This window comes from Anser brachyrhynchus, assembly GCF_964034855.1.
Source record: "Anser brachyrhynchus genome assembly, chromosome: 19".
Lineage (NCBI taxonomy): Eukaryota > Metazoa > Chordata > Aves > Anseriformes > Anatidae > Anser > Anser brachyrhynchus.
Window position 1 is genome coordinate 8,178,942 of NC_137712.1, and position 15,529 is coordinate 8,194,470.

General features: G+C 47.9%; 1 long non-coding RNA gene across 19 annotated transcripts in view; it reads right to left on the minus strand.

Moving 5' to 3' along the window:
• The window catches only part of LOC308180202, a 272,118-nt gene that overhangs the window by 243,637 nt on the left and 12,952 nt on the right, over positions 1-15,529 (minus strand). The window contains exon 3 of one of the 19 annotated variants that reach the window (XR_013940823.1): positions 15,013-15,114. The exons of the other annotated variants lie outside the window; for them this stretch is intronic. This is a non-coding gene — a long non-coding RNA (uncharacterized lncRNA). The remainder of the gene's footprint in view (positions 1-15,012; positions 15,115-15,529) is intronic. 19 annotated transcript variants of the gene reach the window in all.

Genomic DNA, 15,529 nt, shown 5'->3' on the forward strand with positions numbered 1-15,529 from the left:
GCACAGCGCAGGGGTGGGGGGTTGTTTCTTTCCCTCCCGAAGCCGATGATAAATGGCACGCAGCAGAGGCGACGGGCGCGATGCTCGGCGCAGGCAGGATGGGCAAAGGGTCCCTTCTCCATCCATGGCCACAGCCACTGCCGGCAGCCATCTGCTAACACACCTACCTCGTGTTCATCTAAACCCAATAAAAATAAAGGAGAAGGTTAGGAGCAATTCGATGCGATTCCCCAGCCAGAGAACAGCTGCGCGGTCGGCTCGCAGGATTTGCAGCGCTGGGTGAGGTCGGTGGCACGCCGCTTCCTGCCTCGGGCAATGGCCTCTATCTGACACTTCAGAGGGAAGTGAAAATAAACCCGTAATGCACTCAAGGCAGCGGCGTGATGCTCTACTTGGGTTGGGAAGGTTTCTCTCTGGTAACATCCCTGCAAGAATCACAGCCATAGGAAAGCAGACCTGAGGCACCGCAACGCCCCAGCCACCCGCACCGGGAAGCCCGCTGGCAGAGGTTGCAGAGAACGACAGTTTTTCCCTAACCCATGGACTAAAAGTTGCTTAAGCCATTTTTTCCAGGAAATTTTTCTGACATTTCTTGGTGTATCTGTGCTTAAAAAGAGTTTGCAAAGAAAACGTCATTGCTATTGCTTTATTTTTTCCCCCTACAATCCTGTTAGCTGGATGATTTTCCAAAGGAAATTATTTCAAAATTAAACAGATTTTTGAAAGGGAAGTTTAAAAAAAAAAAAAAAGCCTGCAGGTGTTTTTAGAAGAAGCAGCCGAAACAGCATTTTTGTTATTAAAAGGAAAAAGAAAGACTGAATGGGATGCTAAAGAAAAGGGAAGAAAATTGATCATCCCGCTTGTGGTTCCCTTCCCTATCCCAAACTGAGTTGTTCTCAAGAAATTCTGAGCTTGCCAGCACTGGATTGTCTTTGGTCCACGTGCCAGCCGCATGGCTTTTCATACACCGCTGGATCTCAAGGTGACTTGGGGCTCCAAACCCCAGCTTCCCGCTCTTCTCCGCCCTAAGTGACTTTCCGTCTAGCAAGTAAATTGTAACTCACCGGCTTACCCTGCCAAGACTAAATCCAAGACTAAATGGATGTGAACCAGGTCTCCAAAAGTGGAAGGAAAGAGAAGGAGAGAAGGGATGCGGTGAGGAGGGACACGGCACCTCCTTGTCTAGTCTGCAGAGCAAGGTGATGTGCCAGAAGGCACCGCTGCTCCGTGCACATCTCTGCCTCACCCCGCAATGCTTCCAGGCGCTCGCCTCACGCTTCCATTTTCATGCAGTGACTAGGCTGTAAACCTCTGGGGGGAATAAAAAAAAAACAAACACAAAAAACAGGAATCTGTTTTCCCAGCCGTTTTTGCAGATAGATTTGTACCTCCTTTTTTCACCTCAACGTCTGCTTAAGCAAATCCCTTACTTGTACAAACACACTTGGGTACGTCTACAAGCAAATGTGAGCGAAGGACAAGGCTGAAAGATCTCATTGTGCCGCATCATTTGTGATAACCTGGTATTTTTAAGCCAAAGTGCTTGGAAATCAAGGTTTGCCTGCCTATCTCTATTGTAAAAATACTAACAGCAAGTTTCTAACCCTCCGTGCTTCAGTGAGAGGGGAAAAGAAAGCTTAAAAATGTAGCTCCAAAACTGTCAGAAACAAGGGTGCCAAATAAAAGGACTCCTCCATATGCTGCTATTTGCTTTGGTACATCCCGCAATTTTGATGCCTTACACCACGATTTTCACATGCTCAGGACTGGCAGCAGTACAGGAAGGATGCGGCATCCTCAGCCCAGCCGAGCAGCCTTGTGTTGGGTCCTATTCTGGTCCTCCCCTGGTGCCCAGAGGATCCAAAGCTTCCCCACCATCCCCACCCAGAGAGCTCCCAGGCTGCTGAGGAGCAGGCACTAGGGCTCAGGGACCCGACCCCTGCTGCAAAGCGAGCTGCTCGTGTTTTTCCACGGCATCGCGGCGCAGGATTCGAGCAGCACAGGGCGCTGCTACTGCGTCTTACATGCCCTTAGTGCATGTTAAATATTAAGTAATAAAAATATGTATAAGTAAAGAGTACATCCATAAATAAAGCAAATGTATAACTCAGCGAATTAATTATTATTTCATTACTAGCAGCTACATTCTCTAACAGAATATATAAGAGCCGAATTTTCTCCTGACTTTGCTTCTCGTTATTAAACTACTACTGACAATTACTTGCAGGACAGATGCATCCTTCAGCTAATCATTCGAGGATTAATTTTGTGTACGCATAAATAACTCATGTTTTGACTCGGGGTCTTTCAAGCGAAGTACTTGACAGAACAGACTTGTGTTGGAATAACAGCGGCTCAGAAAGCGGACACACATTGGGAATTTGTGCTCACACAAAGGCAGGGAGTGCTGCCGTCCTCTCCTTGCCTAGGAAACCTTTGTAGTCTGCCGTGCGCCGAGGTGACTCTTTGAAAAGGGTTTGAAACTTTCTTTGTCACCATCCTGCCATAAAAAATAATCAGAACATTTAAAATAAGCGCAGCCCTCAATAGTTTTGGAAATCAGCTCACAAACCCGGCTCTGTCTCAGGGAGCTGCAGCCTCTGACTGCAAGTGCACGGGGGCGGCTGCGACGCCGAAGGAGGATGGGGGTGAGGCGAGGACAATTTGTGTTCTGCCACAAAGCTAACGAGACCGCGGGGCACCACAGCACCCCACACACAGCTGCTACCTGCTGGAAGGGCTAAGGATTCACTGCCAGCACCTCCACGAAGCTCGTTTTTTCGACGTCAGCACTGGTTTTCGACGCCAGCTTTCCCCTCCCTGCTGGTGCTACCTGCGACTGCAAGCCCACGTTGGCAAAGGCATCTCAGAGCACATCACAAACACGACCGTGCCTGGCTGCGCAGCTGTATCTTTCATCCTCCTTGTCTACTGAGATCCGGAGTTGGGGGAATGTGCAATATTTAGCACGGGAGGGGGCTGATCCCAGTGTCAAATACCACAAGTGATAACACAGGCATTCATTGCCATGTTCACATGCACAGACGTGGCCTGATCCTATCACTTAATTTTGCAGAAGGACAAGTTCCAACAGTTTCTAATCTGTTGAATAAGTTATTTCAGAATTGTCAAGTAGGTTATTTCTCACCTCTTCCTCTGAATCAAAATTACTTGGGTGGGAGAATGAATTATATAGAAAACTGTCTTCCTGTAACTCTGGAAAAAAAAAAGTTGAGATTTTTACATTTCTCATTGAATTAAATTTTTAGAGATGATTTCTTGCTTAAAATATTTTATTTCAATTGTGTTGCAACACTACATTTTAATGGGGAAATGGCCCATTTTGGTTACATCAAAGCAGAATATATTATGAAACACTGGCCACAGACATTTGTATCTATTACAGTGTGAACTGTCATAATAAATACAGTTGGCACTTTTTATTTTATCAAAATAGCAAAGTGGTATCAAAACAAAATCTAAATGATTTGTTTCAGCTATTCCCAGCTGGAACTATCACTGAAACAGACTCCTTCCAGCAAAATATTTTGGTTTTGACAAAATCGTACTTTTTGGAACACACAGCATTTTCTCAAGATGTTTTTGGTGTCTTCCACTATCTCTAATACTGGCCACGGCCTGAGCTCTAATTAAAAGTTGATACGGTCAGGTCTAGCTTTATTAGGTTCAGCTTTACAACGCAACTGCTATAATGCAGGCTGGCGATACTGATAACTTCCATGAGCAGATGCTCCATGGGATGTGGATCCTCGAGGAACTTCCCCGTAACTTAATACTTGCTGCGGGAATGGCTCGCCATGGGGCAGTTAGCAGGTGGAGTTCACATTGCCCCACAAAGCTGATCACCATCACTGCATTAGAAGGAAAGGAAAGCTCCAAACCTCAACATTTTGGGGGTGAGGACGACAAAAAGCTCGTGCCTTGTTTTCCCCCAGCTTTGTTTCGAACCAAAGCCCTGCTTGTTCTGCACAGGCGTCTGCAATGTCTTGTGCTCTGCTTATCGTGCAGACATCCAGACTGAGCCTTGCACGTGGGTGCGGACGGGTATACACACTTCACTCCAACAGACACATTCACTCTGGTTTTTACACACCCAGAAAGCCCTGTTGCACAGAAGCACGCTGCAGGCAGGTGCCTGCTGGACCCACTCTGTGGGCAGTGGTTTGAAGCCAAGACTCAGGAGGCAGTGCCTAGAGAAGGAAGCGTTGCTGGCCTTGACGTGCAGGAGCAGCCACGAGCCGTACCGAGGGAAACCTCTGCGACAAGAGCAGAGGGGCTGCTCACTTCCCACCCCTCAACATCACCTTTAAACACAGGGACGCTGGCAGAAGCCAGAAGCCAGAATTACGCAGCATCCATGCACCTTACAGGCTACAGATTGCTGCTGGCCACCTTTGCAAGCAGGATTTGTCTCCACGCCCCAGCACGGTTTGGGTGGGCAGCGCCCACGGCCATGGGGCAGAGCCGCCTCCGCACTGCTCCAGGGGGCACGGACGCCGCGGGGTGGTTTATGGCTCTCCTGCTCCCTTTGTCGCACAGAAGTGGCCTTTCACCTCCGGCTGTAGCAGCTCTTGGATTTAGACCGAGAGGTCTGCGAGTTCAGCCCCCAGCGCTGGTGACTCACGCAGCGCTCCCGCGTTATAAATCCTGGAGAACTGCTCAACGCCGAGCTGCTCGTGCTGGCGAGGAGCGCGAGGCTGGAGAAGTCCTGGGAAACTGGGGATGTGCTGCTGTGTGTCCCGTGCCCACCCGTGCTGTGGTGTCACCAGCTGAAGGCTTCCCTTCCCTCCCAGAGGAGCCAAGCCTCCCACAGCTACCTGCACGCTGCCCCACGGATGCTGCCTCCCGCAAACCCACAGCGATTACAACAGAAGTGTCACACGTGAATGAGGGCAGCTGGGCACCACAGAGGAGTATCAGAGCAAGGCAGAGGAGTGGGGAAAAAAGGGCAGGAAGAGAAACCTGGAAATGAAGGTTTCTCTTGTCTCGGTGTCCCCATGGTGATGTGAAAAGTCATTAAACACCTCCCCAGACTTGCACAGCAGAGTAAACAGGAGCAGTGCTAGGACAAAGGCACTGGCACTTTATCTACTGCCTCTCTTTGGTTCGGAGCAGTGAAGGTTACACGTCCTCACAGCATCCTCCTGTGTTTTTAATATTCTCCTATCAGCAAGATAAAACGCTCCTCACCCCTTTCCTTGAGATTTTCTTACTGAAAAAAAAAAAAAAAAGGACAGCAAAGCCTTGTTCTTACTGCACGGGGAATTTCAAAGCCAGAGCCGTATTTTTTCTCCTTGTCCCCCCAGCGTGAAAAGACCAGTTGCAAAACAAATGGCCTCCCGAGGTGTCCTTGGCCTGCACTCGCTGCAAGAAAACAGCAGAAGAGGAGCGAGAATCAACAGGAGGAAACTTCCCTGAAAGAGTGCACAGGACTCTTCTGCGAGCCGGGGGGGACCGGGTGGTAAGAGCAGGCAGGAAAAGGTTCCTCAGGAGAACGCTGCTGCTGGAAATAACGACACTCCTAATCGTATTTGTTATTGGAAGTGACTAAGAGCAATCGCACGTGAACATCCCCTGTGCTGCACCCTGTGCAAAACCCTCCCAGCATCTCAGTGGAGAACAAACACTTAGACAAACACGGCACAACACGCCGAGAGGGGTGACAGCCCCGCGGGCAGCGGCTATTCCTCAACAGCACGGGCTGGAGGGCTCGAGAGCCAAGTCCAGCAGCACCAACCTCCGCCTCCAGGGACCCACAAGCCTCTTTCTGGGAGCAAAAACAGGCAGAAGGCTCCTCACAAATCTTTCAGGAAGAATATAGTGCCATTTCTCCCTGTGATACTCCAGAGAAGGCACACACCAGTAAACCCCAATCCATTATGAGCACCCTTACCTTTTTCTTACAATAATCACCTATCCCCTACCACTTGAGCTACTATTTTTTAAGCTACTATTTTACACGGAGATTTTTGCACAATTCCTTATTTTCTCCATGGGTACCAGCAGTAGGACACCTCTGACACCATTCCCGGTGAGCGGACCTTTGAATCATTGCAAAACATTTTTTCATTGCTATACCCTGTGAACCAGGCTAGGCTAGGGCGAGTTGTGAAAGACTTCTTCACGGATGATTGAAAAAGCTGGCATTGCTCATGACTTTTTCGCCTTGAAAGCAGGGTTTAAAAACCATGAAGGTGTAAAAACGTGCAGATTTACCCCCCAAAGTGCAGACGCTGCTGAAAGCACCTCGGCTTTCATTTCTGTCCGCCCTTGAGTATGGAAATGATTGTCCAGCCGGGGTGGCTGGACGGAGAGCAAACTCTAAGGACAGTGAGCAGACTGAGGACAGTGAGCAAGCTCTGAGGCCAGCGAGCAAGCTCGAGGCCAGCCTTGCTCAAGATCTGCCACCTGCTCACCCGCATACCCTGCACTACCTGAGCACAGCTGCTGCAGCCTTCGGGGAATAGCAGAGCCCCACGAGGTGGCTGTTTCAATGAACATCCTCCCCCCCTGCTTGTTTTAATGCTGTTTAAGTCATTTTTTTTTTTCAGCAGAGAAATAATTCCATCTCCAAGGATGTATACTGCCTCCGCCTCCAACGCAGCTGTCCCTCAGCTGCCCAGAGAGCTGCCTCCGAGCGGGTTCTGCTTCCCTTCCCTACCAAGGACAACGGAGGTTTAGAAGACGTTGATGGTCCTTGACCAGCAGTATTAAGACACTAAATTACGCTGACATGGCCCATAAATCGCTAAATGAGGGACTCCCAGACAGCGATGTGGCGTGAGCCGAATGCAGGAGGAACGGCTCCGAGGGCTGCCCACCTGCTGGGACGTGCAGCTGATGGATGCGCTGAGCACCGCGTCCAGCACCCTGCCGCCCCCTGCCACCACAAACACCCTGCCACGGGGCTCTGCCAGCGCCGCGGGCACGTCCCAGTCATGCAGGACTTGGGAAGCTTTGTTCTGTTTTCACAGTAAGGCTGGCTGTTATTTACATACGTCGGGTAAAGGACAATTCTCCGGGTGGGTACAGACAGAGACGGTCTCCATCTCTAAAAATAGAATGAAAAAGCTGTTCCTAAAGAGGGCTGAAAGCCTTTAATCTCCTTAAGATTGGGCCACCTGCCCACTAGCAGGCAGAAAAGTATTATTTGACTATTTCTATTTTATTTAGATTTACACATAAGAGACCTGAGGCAGCACAGGTAACATTTGCCAGAGTGAAAGGGAACAGGAACATGGTCTTCATCTCCACGAGGATGCCATCGGGGGTCCTGCACTGGAAGCTGAAACTGCACCCACCCTGGCTGAAGTCCCAGGGACTGCACTGATAGCAGTTGAGTTCAAAGCCCAAACAGCTACAATGTGAGCTAGGAAACAAGCTGCTCTACCTGGGAGTTACCCGTGATTCCATAACTTCTGGGGCTGTGTGAATAATAGGCCACTAACTGACCTTTATGAATTCCCTCCTTAATTGATATCAGCAGAGTACGAACTAAATGTTAAGGTGACACGGACAAACAGGCTCTGCTTCTGATAAAAGCATGCTGTGCTCGGAGAATGGCACAAGGGAATCCTCCAAGGAAATCAACTTTTCTGAAGTTGTTTAAAATAAAGGAAAGCCCAGTATCTTCTCTCTTTTCAGTAAAAGATCAGGGTCTTCTCTCTGGAAGCTGCAACGAGGTATCGCGGGGTTTCTGGTAGCCCAGGGTCTCGGGCAGTCAGAGCCGATCAGACGGTGAGGAGCTGTAGGGACGGGATGGTGGTAGGGGAACGTGGCTCGATTATTGACACCCAGCAGTTCAATAACACTTCACGTAGCGCACAGCACTTCACCCTCTCCTTCTACCTGCTGAGAAATCAAGTGACTTTATAAAAACATTTGTTTTTAGGGCCTCTAATTTGCTGTCATGGTTAGAGAACACCCTCCAGAGAGAGAAGACATCCTGGTTTATACGACCTGCCTAATTGGCACCTGGTTACCACTTTTAACACAGTCACACCTCCAAGGCCCTGATCGGACTTGAGTTACTTTCTCTTCTATTAAATAAAAAGAGATGCTACAAATAGCTTCCATGATCAGGATTTCACAATTAAAGCAAAGCCATCAGGAAGGGGAAGAGGAGTGTGGAAGGACCCAAAGACTAGGACAAAGCAACCAAGCTTGCTTCCTCCCTGCCAGGCTTTCAGATGAAGTCTCTGTGCTCATTTTGGGCTGGTAAATAATCCTGGCAGCATAAACGTAAGCACGAGGGAAGAATCCTGCAGGCAGTCTCAGCGACAAAGCTGTGCCTCCCCCATCCCACATACATGAAATCGGGATGATGTCCACGGCTTTCCTGTATGTAAGGCATTGTTTCAGTGTTTAGAACGAAGCAGAGAGCTTCCCCTTCTTCTCCCCCCCAGCCAAGACTGAAAATGGTGTGGGAAAGATGTCCAGATAGCTGATGGAGTCTGGCATCATTTACTATGGATATAGAGTGCGTGGAGGACTAAAAATGCAGACTCAACAGTTTCAGAAAAGTACCAACACAGCAAGAAAGGCAGGCGGACAGATTGCTTGGATAGACTCCTTTTCAGTAACAAGATCTATAGCATCACAGGTTTTCTGTTTGTTGGGTGGTTTTAAGAGGGATGCATTTTTGCTACAGGATTAAATAAAAAGGAATATTTTGCTTTCCCTAATCCTCCATTCCCCTCTATCTGAGAAGGTTTTTTGTTAGGCTGTAGGAGAGGAAGAAAGCTTATTTTTATGCTCCAATTTCTGAAAGCAGCTTTCAGTTTGGAAACAGCTGCTAATAACTTGAGGACCTGTGTGGGAAGACGATTTCTGCTGCGGGAGCAGGGAGCTGAGCTGGGTCTCAGACTGCTGGCTCCATTTCACTCTGCCTCGCCTTCACTCTGCAACCTTGAATAAGTCTTCATTTGAACCCACACACTGCTCCACCTGTGAAGCCCCAGTGATGACTGAATTACCTCTTTGCAGTGCTGTTGTGCAGAAGGACATACGCTGCCACGCTGGAGCAGAGCAGTGCTCTGTCTAACCCAGCTCTGTGCTTCCTGGCAGCAACGACCCCAAACTTTGGAAACGCCAAGCTTCACCTCCACGGGAAGCATCAGAGGAACTGGTGGTGGACTGGTCTTCCTGCTTCCAGGTGCTGCTCTGCATCCAGTGCCAGGTCCCATCACCCACCGAATTTTATACGCCAGTTTTCAGCTTGTGAAACGCACCAAACCCTTTCTGACTAGCTAACTTTGCCGTAAGTGCAGAGTTCTGGGAGCTCGGCTCAAGATCCCAGGTGGGCTTTTATTTTTTCCTTTCCTACCCACATGTTGAAATATCCCAGGATTCTACATGGCTGGAACCATCTCTAATATTTGCAGAAAATCCTCAGCTGTAGCACCGACACAGCAGCACCCAGCTCCACTCCCACTATTAAAGCCCCAATTCTCCCCTCGCCCATTCCAGTTGCACACCACAAAGTAGCAGGGCACGTAATTAGTGCTGCTTGTTGATGGGGTAGGAGGAAGGAACCAAAGACAAAGACGGCAGTGTAATCGGTTCTGCGTTGGCATGCGTGGCTGGGTACGGAGGGCAGAGCACTTTCCCTGTGTCGCTATCAGGAACGGCTGCAATCGCAGCACTCGCTCTGCCCTTCAAGTACCAGGCATCGGAGCGAAATATTTCATCTTTCAAGAGCAAGCACTACACACGAGATCTCAAACAGAAACTGTCCTTCCTTTTACACATCCCTCATAATAATCTGATTTATCCCAGACAGCTTCTTCCATAGGACATATCTCACGATGACTCTCACATTCTCTTTTGAAGGCAAAAATCATATTGTACCTATTTTGAAACATGCCTTTGATCTAAGGGAAATCATGAGCAATTTGTGTGTGACATTTACTAACTAATGTGCTGAGGGAATATTACTCCTAGAAAAACACTACTTTCTGGTAGTTTCAATACACTGAATAATGCTCTAGCAGGGATGATTCATCTGGAAAAGGTAACTATTTCGGCATGATGAGCAATATTAATAACAAGGCATTATACACAGTGCCTCTCCACCAGACAGATCCTAAAGCCCACTGCAAACCTTTTAGATATAAAAGGCCACTTCAGGCATTCAGAGAATTGCAGGCACCTGTGAGTAAAACAAGGAGCCCGTTCCTGTACCAGCCCCGTCGCACAGCAAAACAGGGAAGGGAAGTGTGATTTGAGGTGAAATACTCGTCGAAGTGGGAGAATGAATAAAACCAATAGCCCAAGCTGAAATCTGACATGGAGTACGGCAATCCTGCAGCCTTAAAAAAAAGCATATTGGATCATCAATCACCCAAAGTGGTCCGTGGAGGGGCTGCCAAGGCAGAGAAGGAGGGCTGGGCAGCGGTTAGCACAAAGGGAATTCCCTGCTGAGGTTGCTGGACACGGCCGGTCCTTGCTGTCCCGGCTCCTTGCAGTCAGCAAGCACCACCCGAGGGGAAAAAGCAGCAGCTTCCCCTTCCACCTGCCTGCAGCCCCCTCTGGGTCCCACTCCGGCTCTGAGACCACGACAGAGCTGCAGGGAACCTGAGTGCAGTTTAAATCTTAACCTCAGGCAGTGGCGATTAAAGTTGTATGTATAATAGATACATCCTATAGTGACTCCAGTTGCGTATAATACATATATTCTATAGTGACACCACTGCTGGCATAGGAGACCTTTCAAGATAGCAACATTTCTAGTACAATACCAAGAAAACAACAATTTTAAAATCTGTTGAACTGGATTTGAGAGAAAACATGACTGCATTTATCTATTGCATAGAGCTACAAATACGGCCACAATCCTTGCCTACAGAAATGACTTCGGCTCTGATTCAGGGAAGTGCTTAATCTCCCGCTTAGCGTTCAGAGAGGCCCTGGTGCACTTCCTCTGGGGCTTGGCTGCACAGCAGAGAACTTCTTCCCGTTTTCTTTCCCCCCCACAAATTTGCAGAGCCAACCCCTGTGCTCCCATGCTTGTAATCCCCGACTTCAGCGGCTGCCTTTCCATTCATTGGCTGAAGCACCTCGGCGGGGGATTCAGTCCATCCTGGAACAGGACGGTGCAGATAGCTGGATTCACACCACGATGACACTTCACAGCCTGCGGTCAGGCACCGACTGCAGTCCTCACCCCTTCCAGGGTGCCCTCTCCAGCCCCTCACATCACCTCCGTGCAGCAATGGTCACAGCTGACACCTCCGTGCTTCCTCAGGGAACACACCTGGACCAGGAGACTCCTCCTGCTGTTACGGGGTTGCAGAAGAATGCGGTACTTGTGTGCACCACGGCAAGGCATGGTTTAGGTGAGTGCCAGCTGCTAGTTCAAGACCTGGGGAGGTGAGTCTGTGCCGGGGCAAGTCGCTGCATCTTCCTTACGCTGTCCAGTGGGGCAACATCTCCTTACCCATGCTGGGAAAAAGTGTATAAAATCTGCAGATCACGGCACTGATCATACCTTTGGGGACATACAGCACCAAGCACAATGGGACCTGCACTCAGCTGTGGTTTGCAGCTGCTAACACGACGCTAATCCCCATAAAAACCCCAGACACCGCATTCTGCCCATCCGACCCTGATGGAGCAATTCAAAAGCAAGCCCTTGTTCAGGCAAGGCACAGGATGCTTTCAAAAGACTGCGAGGCTGGCTCTGCCCCTCACCCACAAAGTTCTCTCCAATCTTGTTTGCTTTGGTTCTCTAATAGGAACCCTGAGTTTATTTTCCCATTCCTTACCCCCCAAGGAGCTGTTCGCTTTGCATGCTTAGCATTGTTTCCCTTCCATGGGCTGCTGTACCCTCCAAGGAGTTGTTAAGCTGAACGTGTGTTGTAGTTCTACTTTTGTATGTTAATTGATACACTTTTTAATTTTACTTTTGCATATTATTTGAATTTGTTTCATTGTAAATTAGATTCTAAAGAGCCCCTGTAAACAATTGCTGCTTGCCAGCAGATCTCTCAAACAAGCAAAACCTCCTTCAGAGGAAATGCTGATGAAATTCAGCCTTGCTCCTGACTCACTGATGCAATACAAAAATACCACCTTTAAGAATCAAGAGGGGAGGGGGGAGCCTCCATTAATATAAATGCCTAATTTCCACTGACATTTACAGGGGTTATGATAGCTTCATGGAAGCAAAATACAACCCAAAGGATTATACTTAAAATATCTGTACAACCCCACCTGATGTTTTCCAGTGCGAGAACGGTTATAAAAGGCAGTTTTCTTAATACTAAAAATGAACTCAAGGGAAAGTAGGAAGCGATTCAAAAGGATTGGCTTTCAAAGTTATTTCTTCACGCTGGTTCATAATAGGAATGCTTAAATACACAGGATTAATTACTCTGTCCAAACGAGTATCTTACATTATTGCCTGCCAGCCTTCATTTTTCCAAATATGCAAAGCTTGGAAGTTGTAAAACTCAATACGGGATCGGCTGAAATTCAGACTCTACACTTGACTAATTGTAACCTCAACAAAAGAGGTAGAATTTACTGCTTCAAGAGCTGCGGCTGCTACAAAATAGTCTGGGACTAAAGCAGATCCGGCGGGGCTGTGGTAGGGAGCAGGCTGTGTGCCAAACGGGAACCACAGCCAGCCTTGAGAGGCAGGCTCAGGCCTCAACCCCCCAACTCACCTCTGCTGCTACCTCCTCTGAAACCCCAATGCATGCTTGGTGTTTGATACAGGCACCGGTGGTAGTGAGCCACATTCTGGGGGACAGATTAATTTAATCACAATAAGGGAACGGCAGCGAAAATTGCTGAAAAAAGCCCAAGAGGCAAGACTTCCAATTTGTCTGTCCTTCCTCTCAGACTTGCACCAATATCAAACATGTGAGAGGAGGAACCTTCCCTTGACACGCGTCCTCACCGCCTTACTGACTCCATGCCCTCTGCAGGGAGCAGGGGCAGCGAGGGGCTACCACAGGCACTGATTTGCTCTGAAAAGCACTAAACTAAAAACAGAAAAACACACCTTTGTGATTAACGGTTATTGTCCTTTCTACTGTAACTTTCTCTTACGTTGCTGCGTTTGAGATCTCATGGAGAAAAGACTGGGAAAATCTGTCTTCAGTGCTGGTGCTCATTTCCTGGCTTTAATTTTATTTGAAAGTTAGGCAGAGATCGAAGTAGACAAGGCTTTAGCATGACTTTAAACTAGAAAGTTTTTAAAACTACGAAACAAGAACTTGTCTGGGTACCAATGTGCTTTATCAGCTCAGGATCCAAAGTCCTCCCTCCGTGAAACCAGCCGAACTGCAGCACCTGTTTTAGTCTAGCTTAAGATGTACTGCTGTGTAGTCCAGTGCTTCGACTCCCGGTAAGACAAATGCTGGAAAGAAACTCTTAAAATACTCTGCACATGTACGAGATGTACCAAGTTCAAGAAAAACACTGTTGGCTGAGCAATTATTGAACTCAATTTGTGTCTGAATGGAGATTTTCCAATAAAACAGCGGGTTTGGCTTAGCTCTCTACAGCGAGCCACAGTAAATCTGAGCCCTGGAGCAGCTCCGTGGTGGCAGGTCAGGCTGGGCATCAGGCTGGGAGCGAAGAACCTGGGTCCTCCTGGTGCTCATCCATGGGCTACATCATTTGCAGATGCAATTAGACTTCACTCCATGACAGCTTGCTGGCAGCCAGCTAAGCCCCATAAATCTGCCCTAAGCCTCTAGCGCCAAGTACCATTTTCAGGTCTCGTTCTCTGAGATGGAAGAGTAATTTGAACGCTTTCCAGCACCCAACTCATTAAGAGATAACTGGCTTTTCCTTGGTCATTTTCCTGATCTTTTTTTTTCCTTTACTCCAATTGTAAAAATATTTTCTCTGGGCAGACTCAGGTTTGCAATGCCTCAAAAGTAGCTGCAAAGGATGAAGATTGCAAACGGCAGGACTATTTCTCTGTATAAATACTGGATTTTCATGGTAAAAACATTCTCTGGGATTCAGCACGTTGGCTAGAGCCGAAAGCAGAAAAAGGGATGGCAAAGCCAACAGGACTGAAACTCTTCTAGAGCCATGCTTTACCAGCCAAACTTCCTTCCCCTCAGAGGCAGCTGCTCCAATAGATTATTTGCTTTGCTTTTCACCTCCCAGATCAATAGGTAAGCATTAACTAGGTCACAAATGAGATATCTGGAAAACAAAAGTGCTTTCTAAGGAATATTTTCTCCTTAGCAAATAATTAGCAATTTCTTTGCCAGAGAACCTGAAGAGAACAAGCAGCAGTGCTGCAGGTTGATCTGTCACTTTGACTGGGTAAGGGATGGAAAACTGGCTTCGTTTTTTCTCTTTTAATCCATTTAAGTGACAATTGGAGACAAATCTCAAATAATTCTTTTCATCCTGATGAACTTCGTATCAGACACTTCCTCTTCTACAGACTTGTGGCAGCAACAGAAGAGTTCCTCTGAAGTCTCCAGACAAGGTTTGTTGCCAGGATCAGTAGGCTGTCCCGAGCACATGATCTTTTTCACACTCCTTTTCGGCTTTTATTACCCACAACAGACAGGCGACTGGACTTGCTCCGGGTGTTCATACAGAAATAGGGCAAGAACCTTCCATCAGCCTGAGGAGCTGCATACATGGAAGGATAAGGCGGTTTCTCTCCTGAGATTAGGGCATTCAACACTGCTTTTTCCGTTTGTTCATAAAGCAGATAACCTGATGCAGCTTGTGCAATGTGATGAACACTACCACATTCCATACCCATGCTCGTTTGTGTGATCAATACGCCACAAATCCATTTTTCCCCATGAACACCTTAAACAAGCCACCAGCTCCATTAATTTCTCAGACGTCTCCAGCCGCGACGAAGTAACACGCTCTTTTCTCTTCTGCCCTACCACGTATATGACATGGCCCAACACAGCACAGGTCCCAGACACCAGAGGTTAACCCCAAAGCCCACCCATCTCGTGACGGATCTGAACGTGCTGCTGCTTGCTGCAATCTCACCTCCATCTCCCAACCGTGCCGCGTCGCAGGCTACTTCAGTCTGGGTCGGCCAGTAAGTAGAAGCCCTTCCATTAATTTTGAATGATGCATTTCTATCTCCAGCTATGAATAAAACAGATCAATGACACAGGCATGTTTTATTGGGCCTCCAGCGCAATGAATTGGTAGTGAGACAGCCAGGGAGATGGAGTCAACATGCAGATGAGATTTGTAAGTGAGGACATATTGATTATTTCCATCTCAGTTCAGGCAGTAATTCCACACGACGCCTCTTCCCCTGTTTCAGCTCATTATTTATGCCATAAAAACACTATCTCAATGATAATAACAGGCTTCATTTACAAGCCAGAGCATAAAGCATCGATGCTTAAGATTTCAGGAAGTGGGTTAAAGGAAGTGAGAGAGATTTAACAAGTCCTGAAGATGCACAAAACTGCTGAGGCTGATCTTGTGGCTTTTTATGCCCTCAGAAAGGAAGATTGAGAGCAGGTGTTAGATTACCAGGCTTTTTATTAAT